Below are 25339 nucleotides of genomic sequence, written 5' to 3' on the forward strand. Positions count from 1 at the left end.
CTTCTGCCTCAGGCTCCCGGGAGCTGGGACTACAGGCGCCTGCCACCTCGCCCGGCTAGTTTTGTATTTTTTTTTTTATTAGAGACGGGGTTTCACCGTGTTAGCCAGGATGGTCTCGATCTCCTGACCTCGTGATCCGCCCGTCTCGGCCTCCCAAAGTGCTGGGATTACAGGCTTGAGCCACCGCGCCCGGCCTACTTTTATTTTCATTGTAGCACCGGTACCTGGCACATAGTAGGTGCACAATTACTGTTTGTTGATTGATTTCAGAATTCCCCATACATTTCTGCCTTATACAGATTTGAATCCACATTGTAGTTTCAGACCATCCTTTCCAAAAGCATTCTCAGGATGGCTATTGTCAGAATCAGGATGTGGAAAAACAGTTAATGTGGCTATGTTGCAGGAAAACCTGAGAAGAAGACCTGAGAGGAAACCAACATTCTATCAGTAAAATAATGGGAAATGATTCATAAATGCAGTATTTAAACACAAGTACAAAATGTTCTAGTACTTCAGAAAGTAAAGAAGGTTCATTTAAAAACAAACAACAACCTTGGCAGACTCTAACATAGAATAAAAACTTTTAAAAATTAAACCAATTCTATTGTCAGAATTCTTTTGATTGTCAGCAGACTAGAACAAGATTAACTAGTATAAGAAAGAAATTGTATGGGGTCACATAAGTGCCAAATTTAGAAGACTGTCTGGCCAACTTAATTCAGGTGGGCCCGTCCATCTCTGTACCCCTTTCTCCATACATCTGTTCATCCCTCTGACTCCAGCCTCTCTCTAGATGTTTAGTTTTTTATCTCTTACTGGAGGCGAGTTTCCTCCATTCAGCAGTGGAAAAAAACGAGGAGGCAAGGCTGCCAATGACTGCAGGCAAACAGCATCCCAGCTCACTGGCCAGAGGTGAAAGGTTTCCTTTCCTCTTAGCTGCATATAGGGTGGGGAAGGGATGCTGGGGAGACCGGACAACGTCCATTCACCACACCCAAAAAGGAAAACATGCTCAGAATTCTACTACCACACACAAACTACATCCAATCTTCACACTTCCTTCCAACATTAATGAATACCTTTTAATTACTATCCTGGTACATATTTTTTCTTTTGGCTTTTTGTCTTAAGCCTTTTACCTGTTCCTCCAAAGACTTTATAATGACCAGATTTAAGTGTCTAAAAGTCATTATGCAATAATTCACCTATCATTTCCTTAATGATTAAAATTTATGTAATTTCCAGATATAGCTACATTTAAAATATATTATAATTATGCTCCTCTAACCTGAAACATGTTACTTTAAAAAAGTATCTCCTTAAGATAATTCTCAAAAATTGAAATAATGGGTGCAATGTTAAGAACATTTAATAGATCTGGTTCTTCGGATACATTATCAAATTTTTGTTCAAAAAGTTGTATTAAATTTCAGTGTCTCCACAATACATACATGCTGCAGCATCACCGTGTCTTCATCAGCAGTGAGAATCATACTCAGATAAACGTTTCTTAAGTCATGGTTCCTAAACATTCTCACTAGCTCAGAATGCCGTCATTAATCCTACTACACTTATGGCCTGATTTCCTCACCTGGGAAGACACAGGAAATTGCTAAGCATAGTTTTAGCACACAGTAGGCACTCACTAAAAGTTAGGTAAAACTGCAACTGAATGTATTATGTTCCTATTCATGCTTCCAGGGAAGACCGGCTTTTGAAATGTTAGCTTTGATCACACTAACTACAGAAAAAGATAAGCAAAAAAATATATATCTTCTGGTTATTTCTATGAAAACCTAAGACAGAAGACACAGGACTTACCTTTTTATCTGTCTACTCCCTTGATCTTCTCTCTGTTTTGGCAGAAAGGACAAGTAAATCTGAGGGTTTTGTTTTGTTTTGTTTTGTTTTTTTACACGAAGCATAATGCAATTAGCACTGGTCCTTTTAAAGACTATTGCATTTTAAAGATTAACCAAGTTTAATTAATTAATTAATGTTGCTTAATTGCTTAATTAATGTTGTGGGTCAAAACCCTGGATGCCCATCAGGATGACCTGTAGTGGGATTTTAAAATGTAGATATCTAAACCTCTTCCCAAATCCCCTGATTTAGAATCCCCAACAGGTGGAGCCAGGTATTTGTAATTTTTTAAATCTCCACAAGTGATTCTGACATAGAGCCATGGTTTGAGAACCAAATAAATCAACCAGTAATGAGGCATGAGTATTAATGTCAGTTATTCTTAGCCCTTCAATTTAAATTGCAAGCTAAATTTATTAGGGGTTTTTCCTTCTCCCTTTCTGCTGTCTCATGCGTCCATGTGGAGAAGGTTCCACAATAGCAATACTCCCCTCTCTCTCCTAGTGCGATTGCTCAGCACCTCTCCCTGCCCTCTACATACCAGCCTGCTGCACCCATTCTGTCCCCCTACCCCAGGAAGACTGTAGTTCTTTAGGCTGGTAAGTGGGAATGTCCTCTTACTGCCTGACTGAAGGACTGGTAAGTCCCCTGAACTAACACATCCATGCCACATTCTCCAGAATCCACTGACCTCTGGGACCCTCTCTCAATCTCCTTGTCACCAACTGGGCCAGGAAAAGCGGGCTTATTTCTTGGGCTCCCTCAGACTCCACCTCTAGTTGTCTATCTATGCATTTCATCTTCCTTGTTTAAACAATACGCTCATTGAGGGCAAGTTTGCACATCTCTCCCTGTGGTTTGTAAGGCTCAGAGCTTAGCACATACAGATACCGGCTAGGTATGTGATGAGCAAAGCATGAGCAGAAAACTGACGTCCAATCTACATCTACGCCATGCCAAACACCACATGAAGCCTTTATCTACCTTAGTTCATGCTACTCGTACACACTCCTATGAGGTAGGATTTAACATTCCCAAATTGCAGGCAAGAATAGAAATGGTCATCAAATGAAGATCATTCCATCAAAGACCGTAGGCAGAAGCATTTACAAAGTGGGATTGCATTGCTCTTTTTCTACCTGCTGCCTAGTTTTCTTGAGGTAATTTACTGTAAGCACACAGCTGTAAGTCCGTATGTCTCTCATATGACAGACATGTAGTCATCTAGAGATGTCTTCTCTGTTGGAAGTTGTCTAATTGATGAGGTCTGACCCAGATAAGTGTTTTCTTTCGATGTTGTTCATTATTATGCGATCTTGGTATTTTAAATAGGATCATGCTGTTTGGGCTGGGCACTTAAAATTTCCCTAAGGGCCAAGGCTGAGTAATTTTCAGGTAATGAGCTTTAATGTCCAAGGAAAGAGACATCCTGAATCACCTTCTGAACCTGTGCCATGGATCTGCTGTAAAACTCAGTATCAGTAGTTCTAGAACATCACATAATTGATCTTGTGACTTGAAATTGAATCACTTTCAAGGTTTCTTCCAAAGTGGTTTTACCCTCCTGAACCATACTCTATTACAGCTACACTTATCCAGTCAGCTGAAGAAAAAGAAAATGATAATTCTCTGGTGTTCCTGCCTTTGTTGAGCAGCCTTAAAAGTCACTCTGAGCCCATTTTACCCTCAAGAGCAGAGGCACGCCAGAGGCAAACTCTTCCAGCCTGAAAAAAAAAAAAAAAAAAAAAAACACTGAGGTAAAATGCAGAGGAAAAGGAGACCTTACTGCTCATGAGTCAGACTTAGGGATTCAGTCTTTCATACTCCAGGGGCTCTGAGTCACTGTGCTGAGGAAGTGACCTGAGTTATATAAACCCTTCTGCACATCACCAGAAAGAGACTCTATGTCAGTGTGCAATATTCGTGTGCAAAGTCTAGTAAAATTTGTGAAGCCAGACTCCACTAGTTCAAAACTAGGGATCATAAAACCTTATACCTGGCACTCTCTCCTGTTAGATGAATAAACAGGCTCATAGAAGTTGAATGACTTGCCAGAAACCACATGGGTATTGAGTAGCAGGACAGCAGTTTGAAGGTAGTTCTCCAGAATTTAAGTCCAGTGCTCTGTTTTTTAAGAATATTTCCTGTAAATGCAGGGAAAGCTGAAATTTAGCTTTATTCTAAGAAAATATCATTTATAATCTAAAAATGCATAACTGAGGATAAATGTGAGGGTAAACAGAAAGAGATATGTTTTTCCTACTTAAAAGAGATTACTGGGCTTGAGGAAGAAGTAGGAGGTAAGAATTAGAGGTCCACTCTTGAATTTGCCAGCTGGGTAATTGTGGGGAAGTTAGTTGACTTTCTAGTTGTGAATGTCCAGTTTTTGACCTACAAAATGGACCTACTCACAGGGTTATCACGATGATTAAATGAAACAGTACAGATAAACTAGCTGAAACTTAGCAGGTGCTCAATAAATGTTACTACCCTTCCTTGAAACAGCTATACATTAACACATTATTCTTATCCATCCAGTAAAGAGCTCTCCCAAGGACTCTTACTTCATGTTTTTTGGCCTTTTATTGGGTCTACTTATTTGCTTAATTGTTTATTGTCTGCTTCCTCCTACTAGAAGGTAAGCTAAAAGATAACAGGCCTTTTTCTATCCAGTTCCACTCTTTATTCTCAGTTCATAGGACAGGACTTGACTGATAGTGACAATTAGAAAAATTTGCCAGGCCAGGCACGGTGGCTCATGCCTATAATCTCCACACTTTGGCGTATTGCTTAAGCTCAGGAGTTCAAGACCAGCCTGGGTAACATGGTAAAACCCTGTCTCTACAAAAAAATACAAAAATTAGCTGGGCTTGGTGGCACATGCCTGTAGTCCCAGCTACTTGGGAGGTTGAGGCAGGAGGATCACTTGAGCCTGGGAGATGGAACTTGCAGTGAGCCAAGATCACACCACTGTACTCCAGTCTGAATGACAGAGCTAGACCCTGCTTCAAAAAAAAACAAAAAGAAAGAAAGAAAGAAAGGAAAGAAAAGAAAGAGAGAGAAGAAAGGAAGGAAGGAAGGAGAAAGAAAAGAGAAGAAAGAAAGAGAGAGAGAGAGAAAGAGAGAAAGAAAAGAAAGAAAGAAAGAAAGAAAGAAAGAAAGAAAGAAAGAAAGAAAGAAAGAAAGAAAGAAAGAAAGAAAGAGGAAGGAAAGAAGGAAGGAAGGAAGGAAGGAAGGAAGGAAGGAAGGAAGGAAGGAAGGAAGGAAGGAAGGGAGGGAGGGAAGAAATGAAAGAGAAAGAAAGCAAGTTTTGCCAAGTGACATAAAAGAATTAACAGCTTCATAGGGAGAAGTGAACCCACTTCCCCCTACCATAATCCTTTTAAGAAAAGAACATTTCACGAATTCTTTTACACTAAATTTTTTCTATTTGCAGAACATGGTTTTATGCATGTTTTAACTGATGTATGTATACACATATATATCCAATACAGTATATGTAAATATGGTAACTTACATATTTAATAATCTATATGTGATATCAAAATAAAGTATATACCCTTTATGAGGTAGTTGTTGTCACTGAAGAAAGAATAGATACTTGGGGAGAAACAAAGAGAAGCTTAATATTAATCTACAAATATCTTATTTCTTTTATATTAAAAATGATAGACAAAGTCAAACAAGAGCTAATTTAATCAGAGGGGTAGAAACTGAGTTTGGGAAACAGGCATTGATATAGAAGAAATAGAAAGTGACCCTGTCCTAACAAATTTATGAAGTAAATAGTCCTATTCCAAGTTTACATGGGAAACTGAGGCTTAGCAATTTGTCCAAGATCAAGTAGGCAGCAAGCAGCTGGACCAGGTGGGGAAGTGAGGACAGGGGTTTAGCCATTTAGACCCAACTCATGCCTGTAGGACTCAGTTTGATTTCCCAGCAGATCAGATTACCATTAACAGAATTCCCAGTGTATCTGCCTCTGGAAAAACCTATATAATCATCATTATTAAAGCAGTGTCATTCCCCAGAAGAGATCACTGAATGTCCTTTAGGCAAATACTATATTTGTGAATCATTGCCCTATTATAAATAAAAGCACTGTGTTAGCCAGCTTTCACCCAGTTTTGGTCATTAATAACCCCAAAAATTCTCAGTGGCTTTTTAACAACCAAGATTTACTTCGCATTCACATTTCATGTGTTGGCCATGACTGTGTTCCACATGGCTTTTTCATTCAGGATCCAGGCTTGAAGAAGGAACTCCTCTGGGGAACATGCTGAACTTGTGGCAGGGGGAAAACAGAGTGCCAGCTGCCATGGCCCTTAGAGTATTTGCCTGGAACTTGAGTGGAATAAGCCACTCAGACATGGCTTACATCACATCCTTTCACTCCATTGGCCAAAGCAAGTCACACGGCCACGTGGGAAGGACAGATGGAGTCCTTCCTCAGGGAATTACTATAAATTGTATGGCTACCTTGCTACCAGCAGGCATTATACAACTCTTAAAGGGTACAGTGAGTAGTTGTGAAAAATACGGTAATTCAATATTTCATGGATACCATGTTCTTTGCTTTTGTAATGAACAGGTAGGGTTTCTGTTTTCTTTTCCAACAAACATACTAACACTTGCTTTTTATCGTTTCCGTAAATTATTTCTTTCAGAGGCAACAGGCTGCTGGAGAAAGTATTTAAATATTCCCTGAAGTTCCCAGAAACTGTCCTTTTCCGGAGGAAATGCAAAACATTTACTAAATATTAAATATTCATGACTCATTCTAATATAGTTCTTCCAAAATTGTCATGGCCACACCAGGCTGATTTGAATACATTATTGTAGACCCTTAGATTTTTGCTACATAGTAATAATACTTCAAAGGACACAAACGGCATAAATGCCCAGAGTGGGTTCATTTTGTTAAACAATGGTTTAGAATTTTACCATTGTGGGTATTACAGTCTAAGTAGAAGGAAATTCAATTAGAAGTGTTTGTGCTTTATCTAATGCTCAGCTGTCACCATCTTGAAATTCTTCATAGTTTTTGAACAAATGATCCACATTTTCATTTTGCACTGGACTCCTCAAATTATATAGCCAGTCTGGCTTAGAATAGATATTCCCTCTTCTGGAACATTTCCCAACACTTCCGGTGAAACCAGGCACCTCTCCTAGGTGCTCACATAAGGCCCTGTGACAATGGCCCTTGACGCCCTTTACTGAAATTGGTATACTGTCTTCCCGTCTGGCCTGTGTGTTCCTTGAAAGCAGGAACAATGACTAATTCAGCATTGTATTTTCAGCATCTACTATGCAACAAATATTTGATGAATACATGAGTATCAGACAATCAGACGTTAGTGCACCTTTGTCAAATTTCCAGTTTGTGAAACTTTTTCTCTGGCAGCTGAAAAACTGCTCATTGCTGCTCTGGTGTTTTTCCTGTGCTCTTTGCCAGGCACTGCCAAGTAAACGGAGAGCAGCAGAGTGCCATTTTCCTACACCGTCAGGCTGCTGTGACTTTCCCTAGAGGGACCTGAGCCTTCAGCTGGACTCTCACATCACTTGGATCTGTCCCGCAGATTGACTTTTTTCCTCCCATACAACATAGAAAATCACATACAGTATTTCATTTATGTTTAACACTTGAAATCTGTGGCTACTGCCAAAAGCTTAGGACTATAGGGACAATTGCAAATTACCATAGTCCAAAGGAAAAACTAGAAATTTACAAAGAATGCATTTTTTCACATTCCACACAGTAATTAATGGGTCCATTTTCAACTAATAAAGTATTTCTGATGCACAAGAACTAAGTACAAAATAAACTTCGGCAAACCATAAAAGGATCTACACCTCTTTATATACACTTATCTTTGAATAAAAATAAAATGGAGCATGTGTTACTTATGTTGAAACAAATCTGGACAGTTAACCAATAGCCAAGTTGGGGGAAATGTCTGTAAAATCAGCGCTCTGTAGATAGACGTATGCAATACAGTAAAGCACACAGATGTGAAGTGCAAACATCTGTGAGTTCAAATCCTGACTGCTATTTACTGGCTGTGTGATCTCGGGTCATTTACTGAAACCTCTCTGATCCAATTTCCTCATTTGAAAACTGTGGATAATAATGTCTATCACCTCATAGGTCTGTTACAGAGATTAAGAAGAAGATATATATGCAGAGTACTTAGCACAGAGCCTGTCAAACTCAGAAACCCTGAAGGAGTCATATTCACACCCTTTCAGCAGCACTAATGCCCTAATTCCCACACATTCCCTCCTATGCCTCTGTCCCATTCATGTTCTATTCCTCTCTCCCCCTTCTCCAGATTAATCTCTAATTATAGGTTTGGTTAATCCCCAATGCACAAAAGTCAATAAAATATCTTTTTAAAGGAATATTCTCAAGCCTTTGGTTTTTGTGGAGTTATTTCTTCAGTAATGGAAAATTTTGTGTACTGTTTTTTGAAAATATGTGAATAAACATACATCAAGGATGCCCTCTCTAACATCAATAAGTAACTCAGAGATGTCAAATATGTAAAAGTGAAGATTTGCTTTGCTTTACCAGAAAAGAAATGATATCACTAATAACTTTCTGATAAGAGGTACATTATATACAACATGAACCTCTTAGATCATCCAAAGAGAACTGTTTTCTATGACATTTTTCCTCTCCAGTTATCCCAACATTCCTCATAAATAGTATTTGACAGAAAAAAAAGAACTCATAGTAAAGCTATAAAAAAATCTGTCTTCAAATATGCACATCTAATGTTTACTACTAGGTTTAATTTTCTATGATTTCATCATCAAATAACTCATATAAATAAATAATAACTGCATAGCATTCCGTAGCATTCCACATTGCATAGCATTCCACTGTAGCTTATTTAACCATTTCTCTATTAATGGACATCAAGATCATTTCCAGTTATTTACTATTGCAAACAATGCTGAGATAAACATTTTTGTACATACATTCTTATCTTTGAACACTTGTTCAATTACATTGTTTTAGGGGAAAAAATCCAAGGAAATTTAAAAGGCACAAACATATTTAGTTTTAATGAAAGGTTGTACAAATTCACACTCCCATTAGCAGTAAATGAGAATGCTGTATGTTCCCGTTGCCTCTCATAACAATCCTCTTAGGGCTTACCAATCCAATGGGTAAAACGTTGCATCTCAATGCAATTTCAGCTGACCTTTCCTTTTTACTCAAAAGGTTTAACATCTCTTCCCTTTTGTTAGTTATTTGCATTTCTTTCCTTGTGAACTGTGTTCATACTCTTTTTACTTTTGCTATTGAGTATGCAAAAAAAAAATGTTGCTTTTTAAAGCTCTCTATATACATTAGTCTGCTCTCTAACAGGAAGTTTATTAGAATATATCATATCAATTTAATAGTTCCTAAGAGCAAGGAGAAAGAGACATTGCCACATTAAATGTATACACTAATGTCAGAAGGAGGGCAGGGACTAGAATAAAGAAATATAGTATTTCTGTGATATGTATTTTTTTAATTTAACTTTTATGGGTGGTGATTTTAATTTTTTAATTCGTTTTATTTTTGCCACCTCAAAATTTTATATGGTCAAATCTGTGGACCATTCTGTTCATTTTCTGAAAGAGAGTGGGGACTAGAATAAGGAAATACAGTATTTCTGTAAGATGTATTTTTTTAACTTTTATGGGTGGTGATTTTATTTTTTTATTTATTTTGTTTTATTTTTGCCACCTCAAACTTTTATTTGGTCTAATCTGTGGACCATTCTGTTCATTTTCTGGCTTTATTAGGCTTTAAGAGGACTTCTCTAGTCAAAGGTTGTATAAAAATACATCCTTAAATATTCTTCAGCTGTTTAATGTGCGTGGTTTAACATGAAAACTTTTTATCCATTTGAAATTTTGTCTGGATATGGTGAGATCCCAACTTACCTTTTTCCCCCAAAATGACTAGCAAGTTGTTCCAGCACTCTTTAAAAACAGTCCATTTTCTTGGCCACTTCATCACATGCTAAATCTTCACATATATTTGAGCCAATTTCTGAACTCAATATTTTGTTCTATTTTTCTGTGTGTCTTTGAAGTTAAGACCACACTGTTTTAATTACTGTAGCTTTTAATATTGATAGCCACATGACTCACCTTCTCCAGGTCTTTACTCAAATACCACCTTGTCTGTGAGATCTTGCCTGATCTATTCACCTATTCATCCTATTCACAGTTGCCACTTCTGTCCACTTCCATCCCCTGTCTGAACCCTGGAACTCTACAGCCCCTTCTTTGCTTTATTCTTCTCCTTAACATTTTACACCATCTGACATCCTATCTATTTTACTTATTTATTTGCATATTGTTTATATCTCCAAATGAGATAATAAGTTCCATGAGAACAGAGATTTTTGTCTTTTTGTCTATCTGGTGCCTAGAACAGTGCCTAGAACACCACCAAGCACAGAGTAGATCCCCAAATGTATTTGTTGAATGAATCAATGTCTGGTGGAGAAAAACATTCTACATATAACCACTATCCTTCTTTGTGAGAATTCACCAACTCAATTCACATACCAGTTTTCCATGAAATATAGGATTAAAGATCCTATGAATTTCATATTAAGAATATTCTTAATAATTTTGTGATATTTTGTTACCATGAATTCATTTACATACAAATGTTTATGGTGTGTACCATGTGTCAGACCCTGTTCTAGGAGATGCAGCTGTGAACAAAAATGGTTTCTGTCCTCATGCAGTGTATGTTCTAGTGAGAATAAATTTCTTTTTCCCTTACATTTTATTAATGGTAATGTTTGGTATATAAGAAAGCTATTGAGTTTCATATATTTTAACTTTTAACTTGTCTTTTTACTAATTTTTTTATTGTTTCTAAAAGTATTACAATTGATTTTCTAGTTTTACTAAATAGACAATTGTATCACCTACTGAGAGTGATAATTTTGTCCTTTCCTTTCCAAAGGTACATATCTCTAGTTGATTTTCTCCTTTTATCCGTTAGCACAATGAAGTATTGCATTATAATCTCTGTATTTACCCACACTTGCATTTCTGGAAACTAAATCCATTTTTAAGGTCTGAAAGAAAGTCAGAAATTTTTTTTAAATCTTTAGGCCCATATAATATATCAGAAGTTTTAATTTAGGTGAATCAAAATATCTGATAGGATACAATTTACATCAAAAGTCATTCTCAGGAAATATTAATTTTGTTCTCATTCCTGGCAGTTTGTTGATATAAAATTGAAACCAAAAGGAAGAGAAGGATGAAGCTTATTTATGTTTAGGAGGCTATGTAATTCATTGAATCTGCTACTTCTGAATCTAATTTAAAATATATATAACCATATTTCTCCATTGGAAATCAGAAAACATTAAATCTACTTATTTATTTTATATTACTTTCTATTTGCCAATTATCGGTGCAAACATTGAAGTGCTAAATACTTAACTTGCATACGCAAGCATACTGAAATAAGGCTGCATAAGTAAAGTTTTACACCATGTCTGCAAACTAAGATTTCCTGGGGTGTTACATTTTTCCTAATAAAATAAAAGAGAGGTTAAGACATATAATTCAGTGGCCATTTCTACATATGAAGAACATGACACTGAAGCCCTAGGTTTCTTGCCTATGCTCACCTAGCAGATGGCGGAGCCTAGACTCAAACTCTGGTTTTCTGCCACACATCAAGTATTCCTTCTACAGTGCTCTTCCTTTCACTCAGTATTATCTACATAATTAGAAACACTCGAATCTCTTTCCCCATCTGCCTGGAAAATTTTCCCAATTATTACCTTTGCATATTATTTTAGTAGAAAATTATCTCTTATAAAACTCACATGTAGCTTTCAATTTTATTAATAATTTAAATTTATAATTCTTTTCCTGCAAGTTCAAATAATTAATACATGTTTGAAACCAGTAAATTCTTAAAACAGGCATATGTGTAGAGAAGCAGAAATGATGAGTCTTCTATGATATAAATCAACATTCTAATAGTTAAAAAATAGGTGCACCCATTCATAAGTGTCACAAAGCACTCCACACTGAATAGGAAGGGATATCTGAGTGGCACTGATAACAGCCAAGCCTGAAGAGGAGGCATAACAGCCCATTACAAGCTATTGAAAAGTTCCATAGGAAAAAAAAAAAAAATGGCATACAGCAGGAAATTCCTGACCAGTAGTGTAATTTCTTACATAAATGTGTTGGCAGATGAATGGATTTCTATGACTTTGCTTACGTCCGCTACTTACTGCCCCTTTAGATATGTCACCTTGCAAATGTATTATAACTTCACTCTAACTCTATTTAATGTTATGATTCAATAAATTGTAGGTTCATCTTAATCTCCTCAAAATACTCTTGGCCTTGTGTCCAAAAGTGTGGGAAGGAATTAGTAACTAAAATAGCAAGAGAAGCTTGCTGTCAGTTAGTATCCTGGAAAAGTACTACACTGAAGATTCAATATAGCAATACTGTAACTTACTAATATGGTATAGAAGGAATTAGACGGTGGAAAATTTAAGGTACAGATTAAGGTTACAGCTACAGGACTATAAACATGGCACTAAAAAGTAAATGAGGCCAGGTGCCTCATTTAGCTGGGTGTGGTGGCATGTGCCTGTAGTGCCATTTACTTGGGAGGCTGAGGTGGGAGCATCACTTATGCTCAGGAGGTCAAGGCTGCTGTGAGCCGAGATCACACCACTGCACTCCAGCCTCAGCAACAGAGTAAGACCCTGTCTCAAAAAAAACAAAAAAAACAAAAAAAAACAAAAGGCCGGGCGCAGTGGCTCACGCCTGTAATCCCAGCACTTTGGGAGGCCAAAGCAGGTGCATCACCTGAGGTCAGGAGTTCGAGACCAGACTGGCCAATATGGTGAAACCCCATCTCTACCAAATATACAAAAATTAGTTGGGCGTGGTGGTGGGCACCTGTAATCCCAGCTACTTAGGAGGCTGAGGCAGGAAAATTGCTTGAACCTGGGACGTGGAGGTTGCAGTGCACTGAGATTTCGCCATTGCACTCCAGCCTGGGCAACAGAGTGAGGCTCCATCTCAAAAAAAAAAAAAAAAAAAAAAAAAAGTAAATGGGCTAAATATGTATATCAAACTCTATGTACATGAAAATACTGGCCTAGATGTCTTCTTTATATAATTTTCCATTATTTTTATGACAATACTGTAAAATAAGCATTATGCCCTCCTCACAACTCAGAAAACCAAGTTTCTATGAGATTAAATTACACAATTGATGCCCTCCCATTTCCTAGGTAGACCCAGATGTAGTAATACATGGCTCTTCCACTTTCAGCCTGTGTAATCCTGGGCAAGTCACTGAAAATCTGTGAGCCTCATTTTCCTCACCTGAAAAATGAGTAATGAGACCTACCTTACCACTTCCAAAAGTTATCACAAGTACACTTAATAAACTACAAAACACAAGTGGTGGTTACTCTTATTAATACAAACAAATAGTTAATAAGAGAAAGTGATAGAGACTGATTTCTAAACTGTTTCCTGACACTTTGTTTTCAAATGCTTGATGATGCAATACTGAGCTGTGTTTTCCCAGCAAGGTCTTTGGGGTTGTCAATGAATCATTTCCTTCACATTCACATGAAAGATATGCCTGGGGAGATCAGGTTCCCACCCTGTTTTATCTTAACAACCCATACATTGCAGGTAAGCAAACAATTAGTATTGTTCAGAATTTCACTTACAGAAATCTAAGATTCCCTCTCTGCAGATATTTTCCAGCACAAAGAACAGGGACTTTTGGGTCATTGATCTACTGACACTGGGTTTACAATGACAAGTTCTACGTCTGCAACGTAAGAGGCAAGAAGACCTAATCTGTTTTCCATTTTTCTTGTTAACTAAACTGGGTTTTCAAAGAATACCTTATGTGGATCTACAACACAAAAAACAGACAGCAAAATAAATATTTTATTAGAATATTTTATCAGTTCAACTTTGTAACATATTTATTATAAGATTAACCAATAGTAATAATGTTTTAAGGAACATAAATTTGAAATTGAAGATTATTCGTGATAGTAATAACAAATCTAAAGATAACCTCAGTATTCAATTTATTTTATCTTGCTGTTTAGTTTTTACTAAACTAAGTCTGATTCATAAGCAATTGCATATGAGAACAGTTTTTTAATATTTTGCCACATTTACTCCATTTGTTCATCAAAGCATCCATTCATCCTTCTATTTTTCATTTGTTTACTGAACCATTTCAAAGTAAATTATAGATAACAGCATGCCTCCCTCCTAAACCTCTTGGCATGCATCTTTTAAAAATTAGGGAGTTTTCTTACATAGCCACAATACCATTATCACTCCTAAAAATTTAGGGAATCCTATAATATAATAATAATTCTAATATCCAGTCCTTATTCAGAATCCCAATTGCGCCTCAAACTTGTTCTCCCAATAGGATGCAATACAGAATTACACGTTGTTTTCATGTTTACATCTCTCAAATTTTGTTTATCTTAATATGGCTTCCCCTGTGCTCCATCACCTGCTCTTTTTCCCATCCCACTGACCTGAAGAGACCAGAGTAGTGCCCCACATTCTGGATTCTTTTGAAGGTTATGCCCAATTCTTTCATTTATTTATTTATTTATTTATTTATTTATTTTATTTATTTATTTACTTTTAATTTTTAAATTCAGGAGGTATATGTGCAGGTTTGTTACATGGGTATAATACCTGATGCTAAAGTTTGAGCTTCTAATGATCCCATAAACCAAGTAGTGAACATAGTACTTGATAGGTTTCAGCCCTTGCCCCCTCCCTCTTTCCCTCCTTTTGGAATCTCCAGTGTCTATTTTTCCCATCTTTGTGTCCGTGTGTGCCCAGTGTTTAGCTCCCACTTATAAGAACATGTGGTATTTGGTTTTCTGTTTCTGCATTAATTTACTTAGGATAATGGCCTCCAGATGCATCCACCTTACTGCAAAGGGCATGAATACATTCTTCTCTGTGGCTGCACTGAAAACCAGGTGGCTATTTACCACATTTTTTTAGTCCAGTCCACCGCTGATGGGCACCTAGGTTGATTCCATGTCTTTGCTATTGTGAATAGTGCCGTGATAAGCATAGGAGTGCAGATGTCTTTTTGGTAGAACAATTTGTTTTCCTTTGGGTATATACCCAGTAATGGGATTGCTGGGTTGAATGGTAGTTCTGTTATTAGTCCTTTAAGAAATCTTCGAACTGCTTTCCACAGGGAGTGAATTCATTTGCATTCCCACCAACAGTGTATAAGCATTCTCTTTTCTCTTCAGTCTTGCCAGTATCTGTTGTTTTCTGAATTTGTGATAATAGCCAATCTGACTGGTGTGGGATAGTATCTCATTATGGTTTACATTTTTTTTTTTTTTTTTTTTTTTTTTTTTTTTTGAGACAGAGTCCCGCTCTGTCTGTAACGCAGGCTGGAGTGCAATGGCACAATCTCAGCTCACTGCAATCTCCAACTCCCAGGTTCAAGTGATTCTCCTGCCTTAGCCTCCCGAGAAGCTTGGACCACAGGCGTGCACCACCACACCACACTTGGCTAATTTTTATATATTTAGTAGAGACAGGGTTTTGCCATGTTGGCCAGGATGATCTCAAACTCCTGACGTCAGGTGATCTGCCTCGGCCTCCAAAAGTGCTGGGATTACAGGCGTGGGCCACTGCACCTGGCCTGTGTCTCTCTTATGATTAGTGGTACTGAACATTTTTTTATTTGTTGGCCACTTGTATGTCTTTTGAGAAGCGTCAGTTCATGTCCTTTGCCTACTTTTGAATGGGGCTATTTGTTTTTTCTTGTTGATTTGTTTAAGTTACTTATAGATTGTTGATATTAGTCCTTTGTCAGATGTATAGTTTGCAAACATTTACTCCCATTTTGTATGTCGTCTGTTTATTCTGTTGATGTTTCTTTTGCTGTGCAAAAGCTCTTTAGTTTAATTAGGACCTAATTGTCCATTTTTGGTTTTGTCACGTTAGCTTTCAAGAACTTAGTCAAAAATTCTTTGCCTCGATCAATGTCTAGAAAAGGATTTTCTAGTTTTCTTCTAGGATTTTATAATGTGAGGTCTTACATTTAAGACTTCAACTCGAGTTAATTTTTGTATATGGTGAGAGGTAGGTGTCCAGTTTCATTCTTCTGTGTATAGCTAGCCATTTATTGAATAGAGTGTCCTTTCCACATTGTTTTTGCTGACTTTGTCAAATATTAGTTAGTTGTAGGTGTGCAGCTTTATTTCTGGGTCTCTATTCTATTCATTGGTCTATGTGTCTGTTTTTGTACCAATACCATGCTGTTTAGGTTACTGCATCCTTGTAGTACAGTTTGCAGTCAGGTAATGTGATTCCTCCAGCTTTATTCTTTTTGCTTAGAATTGTCTTGATTATTTGGGCTCTTTTTTGGTTCCATATGAATTTTAGAATAGTTATTTCGAATTCTGTAAACATTGACTCATAATTTGACAGGAATACCACTGAATCTATAGATTTGTTTGGGCAGTATAAACATTTCAAAGATACTGATTCTTCCGATCCATAAGCATAGAATGTTTTTCCATTTGTTTGTGTCATCTACGATTTCTTTCAGTAGGGTTTTGCAGTTCTCCTTGTAGAGATCTTTAACCTCCTTGGTTGGATGTATTCCTGCATATTTTATTTTGTGTGTGTATGGCTACTGTAAATGGTATTGCATTTTTAATGTGGTTCTCAGCTAAATGTAACTGGGTATGGAAACGCTACTGATATGTGTACATTGATTTTGTATCCTGAGACTTTGTTGAGGTTGTTTATCAGGTCTAGGAGTCTTTTGGGAGAATCTTCAGGGTTTTCTAGGTATAGAATCTTATTGTCAGCAAAGAAAGATAATTTGACTTATTTTTTTTCCTATTTGGATACCTTTATTTCTTTGTCTTGTCTGATTACTCTGGCTAGGGCTTCCAATACTATGTTGAGTAAGAGTGGTGAGAGTGGACATCCTTGTTTTATTTCAGTTCCTAAGGGGGAATGCTTCCATCTTCCCATTGAGTATGATGTTGGCTGTGAGTCTGTCATAGATGACTCATTATTTTGAGGTATGTTCCTTCAATGCCTAGATTGTTGAGGGCTTTTATCATAAAGAGATGTTGTATTTTATCAAATGCTTTTTCTGCATCTATTGAGATGATCATATGGTTTTGGTTTTTAATTGTTTATGTGTTTTTAATTCTGCATATGTTGAACCATCCATACATCCCCAGAATAAAGCCCACCTGATTGCAGGGAATTCACTTTTTGATATGCTGCTGGATTTGGTTTGCTAACATTTAATTGAGGATTTTGCATCTATGTTCACCAAGGATATTGGCCTGTAGTTTTCCTTTTTGTTATGTCTTTGCCAGATTTTGGTATCAGGATGATAATGAGTTTATAGAATAAGTTATGGAGAAGCCTCTACTCCTTGATTTTTTTGGAATAGTTTCAGAAGAATTGGAACCAGCTCTTCTTTGTACTTCTGGTAGAATTCAACTGTGAATCCATCTGGTCCAGGGCTTTTCTGCATGGTAGGCTTTTTATTATTTATTCAATTTCATTCCTCGTTATTGGTCTGTTTAGGATTTCTATTTCTTCTTGGTTCAATCTTGGGAGGTTGTATGTTTCCAGGAATTTCTCCATTTCCTCTAGATTTTCTAGTTTATGTGCATGGAGATGTTCATAGTAGTCTCCGAGGATCTGTTGTATTTCTGTGGAATCAGTGGTGATGTCACCTTTCTCATTTCTAATTGTGCTTATTTGAATCTTCTCTCTCTTTTGAGACTAGTTAGCAGTCTATCAATCTTGTTTACCTTTCAAAAAACCAATTTTTCATTTCATTGATTCTTTGTATTTTTTCTTGGGTTTCAATTTTGTTTAGTTCTGTTCTAGTTTTAGTTATTTCTTTTCTTCTGCTAAGCTTTAAGATTAGTTCTTGTTTTTCTAGTTCCTTTAGGTACAAGTTTAGGTTATTAACTGAGATCTTTCTATCTTCTTGATGTAGTCAGTGTTATAAACTTTCCTCTTACCACTGCTTTTGCCCATATGCCAGAGGTTTTGGTAGGTTGTGTCTCTATTTTCATTGTCTCAAAGAATTTTTTTATTTCTGCCTTAACTTCATTGAGGTCATTCAGGAGTAAGTTATTTAATTTCCATGTATTTCTGTAGTTTTGAGTGTTCCTCTTGGTATTGATTTCTATTTGTATTCCACTCTGGTCTAAGAAGATACTTGGCTTGATTTTCACATTTTTTAAAAAATTTATTGAGACTTGCTTTATGATCAAGCATGTGGTTAATCTTAGAGTACGTTCTGTGTGCAGATTAGAAGAATGCATTCTGTGGTTGTTGGGTAGAGTGTTCTGTAGATGTGTATCAGGTCCAATTGGTCAAGTGTTGAATTTAAGTCCAGAATTTGTTAGTTTTCTGTCCCAATGATGTGTCTAATGCTGTCAGTGGGGTGTTGAAGTCCACCACTATTATTACATGACTGTCAAAGTCTTTTATTAGGTCCAGAAGTAACTGTTTTATAAATTTGGGTGCTCCAATGTTGGGTGCCTATTCATTTAGAGTACTTAAGCCTTCTTGTTGAATTCAAGCCTTTATCGTTATGTAATGTCCTTCTTTGTCCTTCTTTACTGTTGTTGGTTTAAAGTCTATTCTATCTGATACAAGAATAGCTGTTCTTTTCTTTCCATTTGTGTGACAGATCTTTCTCCATTCCTTTACTTTGAGCCTATGGGTGCCATTATATGTCAAATGGATCTCTTAAAAACACTAGAAAGATGGGTCTTTTTTTTTTTTTTTATCCTATTTGCCACTCTATATCTTTTAAATGGAGCATTTACGCCATTTATGTTCAAGGTTAATATTGATAGGTGAGGTTTTGTTCCTGTCATACTGGTGTTAACTAGTTGCTCTGTAATCACAATTGTGTAGTTGCTTTATAGGATCCATGAGTTATGTGCTTGCGTCTGGTTTTGTAATAGCAAGTATTGTTCTTTCGTTTCCTTGTTTAGAATTCCTTTAAGGATCTCTCATAGGGCCAGTCTGGTGGTGATGAATTCCCTTAGCGATTGAAGCTCAGGGAAAGACTTTATTTCTTCTTCATTTGTGAAGCTTAGTTTGGTGGGATATGAAATTCTTAGCTGGCATTTATTTTCTTTAAGAATGCTAAAAACGGGCCTGCAATCTCTTCTGATTTGTAAAGTTTCTGCTGAGAGGTCCACTGTTAGTCTGATGGATTTCTCTTTATAGGTAATATGACCCTTTTGTCTAGCTGCCTTTAAGATTTTTTCTTTTCCGTGACACTGTGTAGTTGCATAACTATGTGCTGGGGATGGTCATCTTATATAGTATCTTGGAGGGATTCTATGGATTTCTCGTATCTGCGTGTTGATCTCTCTAGTGAGATTGGGGAAATTTTCCTTAATTATATCCTCAAATATGTTTTCCAAGTTGCTTACCTCATCTTCTCTCTCAGAAATGCTAATAAGTTACAGATTTGGTTGCTTTACATAATCCCATATTTCTCAAAGCCTTTGGAGAACAGTTTTTTTTTGTTTGTTTGCATGTTTTGTTTTGTTCTGTTTTGTTGTAGTGACACGTTTGGTTGTGTTCATGTTTAACAGCTTATACCTGTTTTCGGTCAAGCAATTAGCCAGGGAGACTTTGTTAGAGAATGTGCACATAAAGAAGTTAACCTAGCCAGCCAGGTGTGGTGGCTTACACCTGTAATCTCAGCACTTTGGGAGGCCAAGGCAGGTGGATCACCTGAGGTCAGGACCAGCCTGGCCAACATGGTGAAACCTGTCTACTAAAAATTAGCCAGCTGTGGTGGTGAGCACCTATAATTCCAGCCACTCGGGAGGCTGAGGCAGGAGAATCGCTCGAACCCAGGAGGTGGAGGTTGCAGTGAGCTGAGATCACGTCATTGCACTCCAGCCTGGGCAACAAGAGTGAAACTCTGTCTAAGAAAAAAAAAGTTAACCTAGCCATACAACTTAGCATCACCATTATTTAATATTGTTTAGAGATATGTGCAGATAAAATGATTTCTTAGCTGGAGAACTCAAGAGAATCAGCTGAAAAGCTATTACAAATAGTGAAATAATCCAGTATGGGGCCTGGAAAAGAAATATAATATGGAAAAATCAATATATTCTTACATTTGAACCACACCCAGAAGACAAAATAGAAAGTCCCATTCTATTCACAAAGAGGGCAAAAAGATAAAAAATTCCAAGAGACAAACTTAATGGTAATTTTTTAAAATACTGAAGCAAATCGAAAGCAATATTATGTTTTTCATTTTAAAGACACGGCATCTTAAAGTGTCAATTCTAGGCCAGGTGTGGTGGCTAATGCCTGTAATCCCAGCACTTTGGGAGGCCGAGGCGGGCAGATCCCTTAAGGTCAGGAGTTCAAGACCAGCCTGGCCAACATGGTGAAACCCAGTTTCTACTAAAAACACAAAAATTAGCCAGGAGTGGTGGTCCCAGCTACTTGGGAGGCTGAGGCAGGAGAACTGCTTGAACCTGGGAAGCAGAGGTTGCAAGGAGCCGAGATGGAGTCACTGCACTCCAGCCTGGGTAACAGAGCAAGACTCCACCAAAAAAAAAAAAAAAAAAAAAAAAAAAAAAAAAAAAAGTTGATGCTTTTCAGAGCTAATTTATAAATACTATATTGCGAATCACACCCCCAAAATTATTAGTAGGATTTTCAAATTAGACAAGTTGATTTTAAAGTTCCTGTGTAAAACTAAATAAGCAGTAAGAGCCAGGAAAAAGCATCTAGGGAAAAATAAGAAGAGGAATAAAGAAGGACTGATAATACCAATTATTAAAATTGGAGGGACAGAAAGAGAAGGAACAAGAGAGGGAGGGAAGGAGGGAGAAGAGAAAAAAGAAACCCTACCTTTTATAACTGCTATGTAGGAAATACATTAAGTGCAATTGTTAATACAAATATATTACCTTTCCCCTCCTCTCCACCTCACTGATATACAAATACCTCGTTAACTTAATGAAATAAATGAGCAATTATAAATGGAATAAATGAGCAACTAGCAAATAGTTTTTAGTCTTAAATTTCAGTACAATTTTAATACAACTAGAAAATACAAAATCTACTAAAATCCTTTATACAATCCCTGGCACATAGAGGCATGCACTCAAGAAATACTTGTTGAATAAATAATAAATAGTAGAGACATTTGGTAAATTGTCTTTTGGAGTCCTAATGCCATTGAATGGATTTAGACACTATGCTAATATGTGGGGTTTTTAAAAAAGTAATTAATTAGTATTATTTTTTAAACTCAATTTTGAAAAGATGAAATTATAGGAATCAGAACCAAAACAGTTTCAATTCAAAAGTAACCAAAAAAGGAAATACATTTTATATTTTTAAGTAAATATAGCAAAAGTATTCTAATTGCTCTCCTGTGGTCACTTGGTCATGCAAGATCCCCAAAATGTATTATAAAAAGTCACATCATTCATTGCAGCATTATAATTATAGTAGCAAAACTCTTTAAAAAAAAAAAAAAAAAACCTAAATATCCATCAATGGAGGACAGATTCTGAACAAATCCTTGTACATTTATGCAATGGAATACCATGTAGTTATTTTAAAAAATAAAGCAGATCTCTGTGTGCTGATGTGGAAGAACCAAGATATCTTGTTAATTTTCAAAAAGCATGGAGCTGAATAAGGAGCCATGGAATGCACCTTATCCGGGGCTCTCGAGTCAGTGTGTAAGGCTGAAATTTAATATAGTCCTAATGTCCCTCAAAGATCCCCCATGATAATGCCAGTTTGGAGGCATTATGAACACTCCCTCGGTAAATGTTGTACAGAGCTAGTGTTTCCTTTGGCACTAAAAGGCTCTTCTGGTTCTTCAGTTGCACACCAGATGAAGCTGGCTCCCACAGGGACCATGTTTGTGATACATACAGTCTTTAAAAGTTAGCCTCTATCCAGCCTTAAAAAGGAAGGAAATCTAACCATTTGCAACAACATGGATGAACCAGGAGGACATTATCCTAAGTGAATTAACCCAGACACAGAAGGCCAAATACTGTGTAATTCCACTTATATGAATTATCCAGTCAAACTCACGGAAACAGAGAGCAGAAGGGTTTCCAGGGGCTGGGGGAAGGGGGAAATTGGGAGTTGCTACTCAATAGGTATAAACCTTCAGTTATATAAGATAAATGATTCTAGAAATCTGCTGTACAACACTATGCCTATATTGTATTGTATACTTAAAAATCTGTTAAGAGGGTAAATCTCACATTAAATGTGAGATCTACAGGCACAATGGCACAATGGCCATGCCTTATAGTCCCAGCTACTCAGGAGGTTGAGGCAAAAGAGCAGCTTGAGCCCCAGGTTGTTCTGAAGTCCAGTGTGAGGCAAGGTAGCCAGACCCTGTCCGAATCAAAGAAAGAAAGAAAGAAAGACTGAGAAAGAAGAAAGAAGAAGAAAGAAAGAAGAAGAAAGGACGAGGAAGAAGGAGGAAGGAAGGAAGGAAGGAGGAAGGAAGGAAGGGAAAATACTGGAAGGAGGAAGGAAGGAAGGAAGGAGCGAGAGAGAGAGAGAGAAGCTGGCAACAGAGCAGACTCATCAAAAAAAAAAAAAGAATATTGTACTTTCTTCTGCCACACAGTTACTTTTGGGATCGGTTTGATCCTTTCGGGTTTATTTTACCTCTCTCTCCTCCTTCCCTCTCCTCCTTCCTCCCTCCCTCCTCCCTCCCCTTCCCCTCCCTCCCCTTCCCCTCCCCCTCCCCTCCCTCCATTCCCTCCCCTCCCTCCCTCCTCCCCTCCCAGCTCCTCCCATCCCTCCCTCCCTCCCCCCCCTCCCTCCCTCCCCCTTCTTTCTTTTTTCTATTCTTTCTTTCTTTCTTTCCCTTCTTCTTTCTTCTTTCTTTCCTTTTTTCTTTTTCTTTCTTTCTTTCTTTCTTCCTTCTTCTTTCTTTCTTTCTTTCTTTCGAGCAGGGTCTTGCTACTTGCCCACACTGGACTCAAACACCTGGGCTCAAGTCTCCTTTATGCCTCAACTCCTGCAGTAGGCTGGGACTTAGAACATCTCACACTGTAAAATTATCTTATTTGTGTAAAAAAAAGAACACATATCCACAAATATACTCACCTATACACAGATTTTTCTAGAGGTGCACTCAAGAAACTGGAAATACAGGTTATTTTTGCCAAGAATGACAAGGAATCTGGAGAACTGGAGTCAGAGGACATTTTACACTCTAATATTTTTGTATGATTTGAATTTTATCATGTATATGAATTACTTTTTTTAAAAAAAACTTACCAGTAAAAATGCCATGCTTAAAAATACATAAAATCTAATGATTTAAGATGTAAGTGTAGACTAAATACCTACTTACCTCCCACTAATAACAACTTACTCCATCTCTAATTCTTAACCTTTGTGGGTCTTATAGAATCTTTGGAAATTTGGTAAGAATTACGACCTTTTCCCTAGTAGAAGACATGTAGATATACACACATACAACCATGAAGTCCATAAACATTAAATTTACAGCTGTTGTGCTACAACATTTATCTGTGGGATTCTTGCCAAAAATGTTTAACCTGAATCTATTCATGAAGATATAATCTGATGAATCAAACATTCTTCAATATAAACAGCTTAAACTCCAAAAATTCCATGTCATAAAACAAAGGAAACTAAAAACATAAATCCAAAAAGACTAAGAGACACAACAACTAAATACAATGTAAGAATATTGGTCAAATCATGAATTGGGGCGGGAAAAAACCTGTGAAAGATATATTTGAAACAGTAAGAGAAATCCAAATCTGGATTCTGTATTAGATGATATTATGGAATTATTATTTGTTTTATAAGTGTTATGATGCCTGTTAAACAACTGAGGGGTGAAAGTCATGATGTCTGCAACTTATTTTTATGGTTCAAAATAGTATACCCAGGGATAGTGCAAATGAATGTGACTAAAGGTTAACAACTGCTGAAGCTACATAAAGTGCACATGGGTACCCACTGTACTATTTTTCTAACTTTTCTGTAAACCTGAAATTTTTCTATACAGAAAGTTGAAGGCAAAAAAAAAAAAAGTTAAAATACTTCACTCTCCTATAAAACGTCACTCTCCTATAATTCTAACACAGCACCCACCACCAAATTTCCCCCTCTTCCACTTATTCTTGTGGCTTTCCATCTCCTTCTTTCTTGCCAAAATGTATTGTACTATTCAGGAAATCTAGCACTTGATTTGTTTCTTCCAAAATTATTATGAAGTATAAACAATGTCTCAACTTGGACTGTCTCTTTTTTTTTCTGTCTCTCTTGGTTAAACTATGAGCTTGGCGAGGGAGGTCAGGAACTACACTTTTGTCGTCTTTATAACCCCAGTGTCAGAACACAATAAGAATGAATAAACATGAGGTGAACTGAAACTTTGGACCAGTTCACTGAACTTTAGTACCTATTGTGCTATTCTTTAGCAAACTGGGTAAGAGATAATATGGAAGGATTTTTAAAATGTTGAAACTAAATCACTAAAATAAAATACTAGAGCTGCTTCTTCCTTAAGTATAGAGAAAATAAGCCTTGCTTATAAGTAGCTTTGTACCACGTTAGCAAAAGTCTGGAAATACAAAACACACTCAAAGTTAATAAAGTTAAAATTTTTCACACTGCCATTTGTGCAAGCCACTAGCCTTATCTGACTTCTACCTGTTAGTTTTTTTATTCTCTAATTCTACACTGACAACATTTTCTGTGATGATAGAGGTGAAGAGCCTGTCACTGGCAACACAGCACCATCCTCATTTAGAGTAAATAAAACTATTTAAAGCAAATTGGAAATTGAATGACAGAAAGTGCCACAGATGGACCACACTGGGAACAGGAGTGGAATGCCGCATTGCTCATCATCCCCACCATCCAGGAATGAAGTTGGCACCAAAATGCTGGCAGTAGACCAGAGTGGACCATCACTGTGTATGCAAGACAATCCAAATGAATTGTACTATTCTTTGAGATTAAGAAGAAGCTCAGGGACTTTCTACTAAAATAAAAATAAAATCTATCAATTGTCATTAGTGTTTCACTTTTTTAAAATGTTTCCCCTTAACTTGAGTCATTATTGCTCATTATGTTTTCCTCTTTCCTTTCATGTACCTTCTTTTCTCTTTGGAGATGTCTCTAGAATGGAAATACATGGAACTCATCCAATTGACACTTAAATTCTGTAGACTCTATGATACAAAGTTACTCCATTTACGGTAAAGCTTAAGCATCCCAATGCAGACTCTTTATTAAAGTCATGATAATTTAGAAACTGAGCTGAATTTAAATAAAAGTATTGCTAAAAGCATCATGAATGGCAAAAGTC

The 25339-nt window shown here is 36.9% G+C and overlaps 1 long non-coding RNA gene across 1 annotated transcript in view; it reads left to right on the forward strand.

Annotated features, from left to right (window-relative positions):
- LOC108518831 (uncharacterized) overlaps positions 1–24998 on the forward strand; it is a 79154-nt gene extending 54156 nt beyond the window's left edge. Inside the window, exon 3 of the long non-coding RNA XR_001882477.1 lies at positions 24734–24998. This is a non-coding gene — a long non-coding RNA (uncharacterized LOC108518831). The remainder of the gene's footprint in view (positions 1–24733) is intronic.
- Positions 24999–25339: the final 341 nt, after the last annotated feature.

Source organism: Rhinopithecus bieti, unplaced genomic scaffold, assembly GCF_001698545.2.
Source record: "Rhinopithecus bieti isolate Rb0 unplaced genomic scaffold, ASM169854v2 scaffold_2884, whole genome shotgun sequence".
Taxonomy (NCBI): domain Eukaryota; kingdom Metazoa; phylum Chordata; class Mammalia; order Primates; family Cercopithecidae; genus Rhinopithecus; species Rhinopithecus bieti.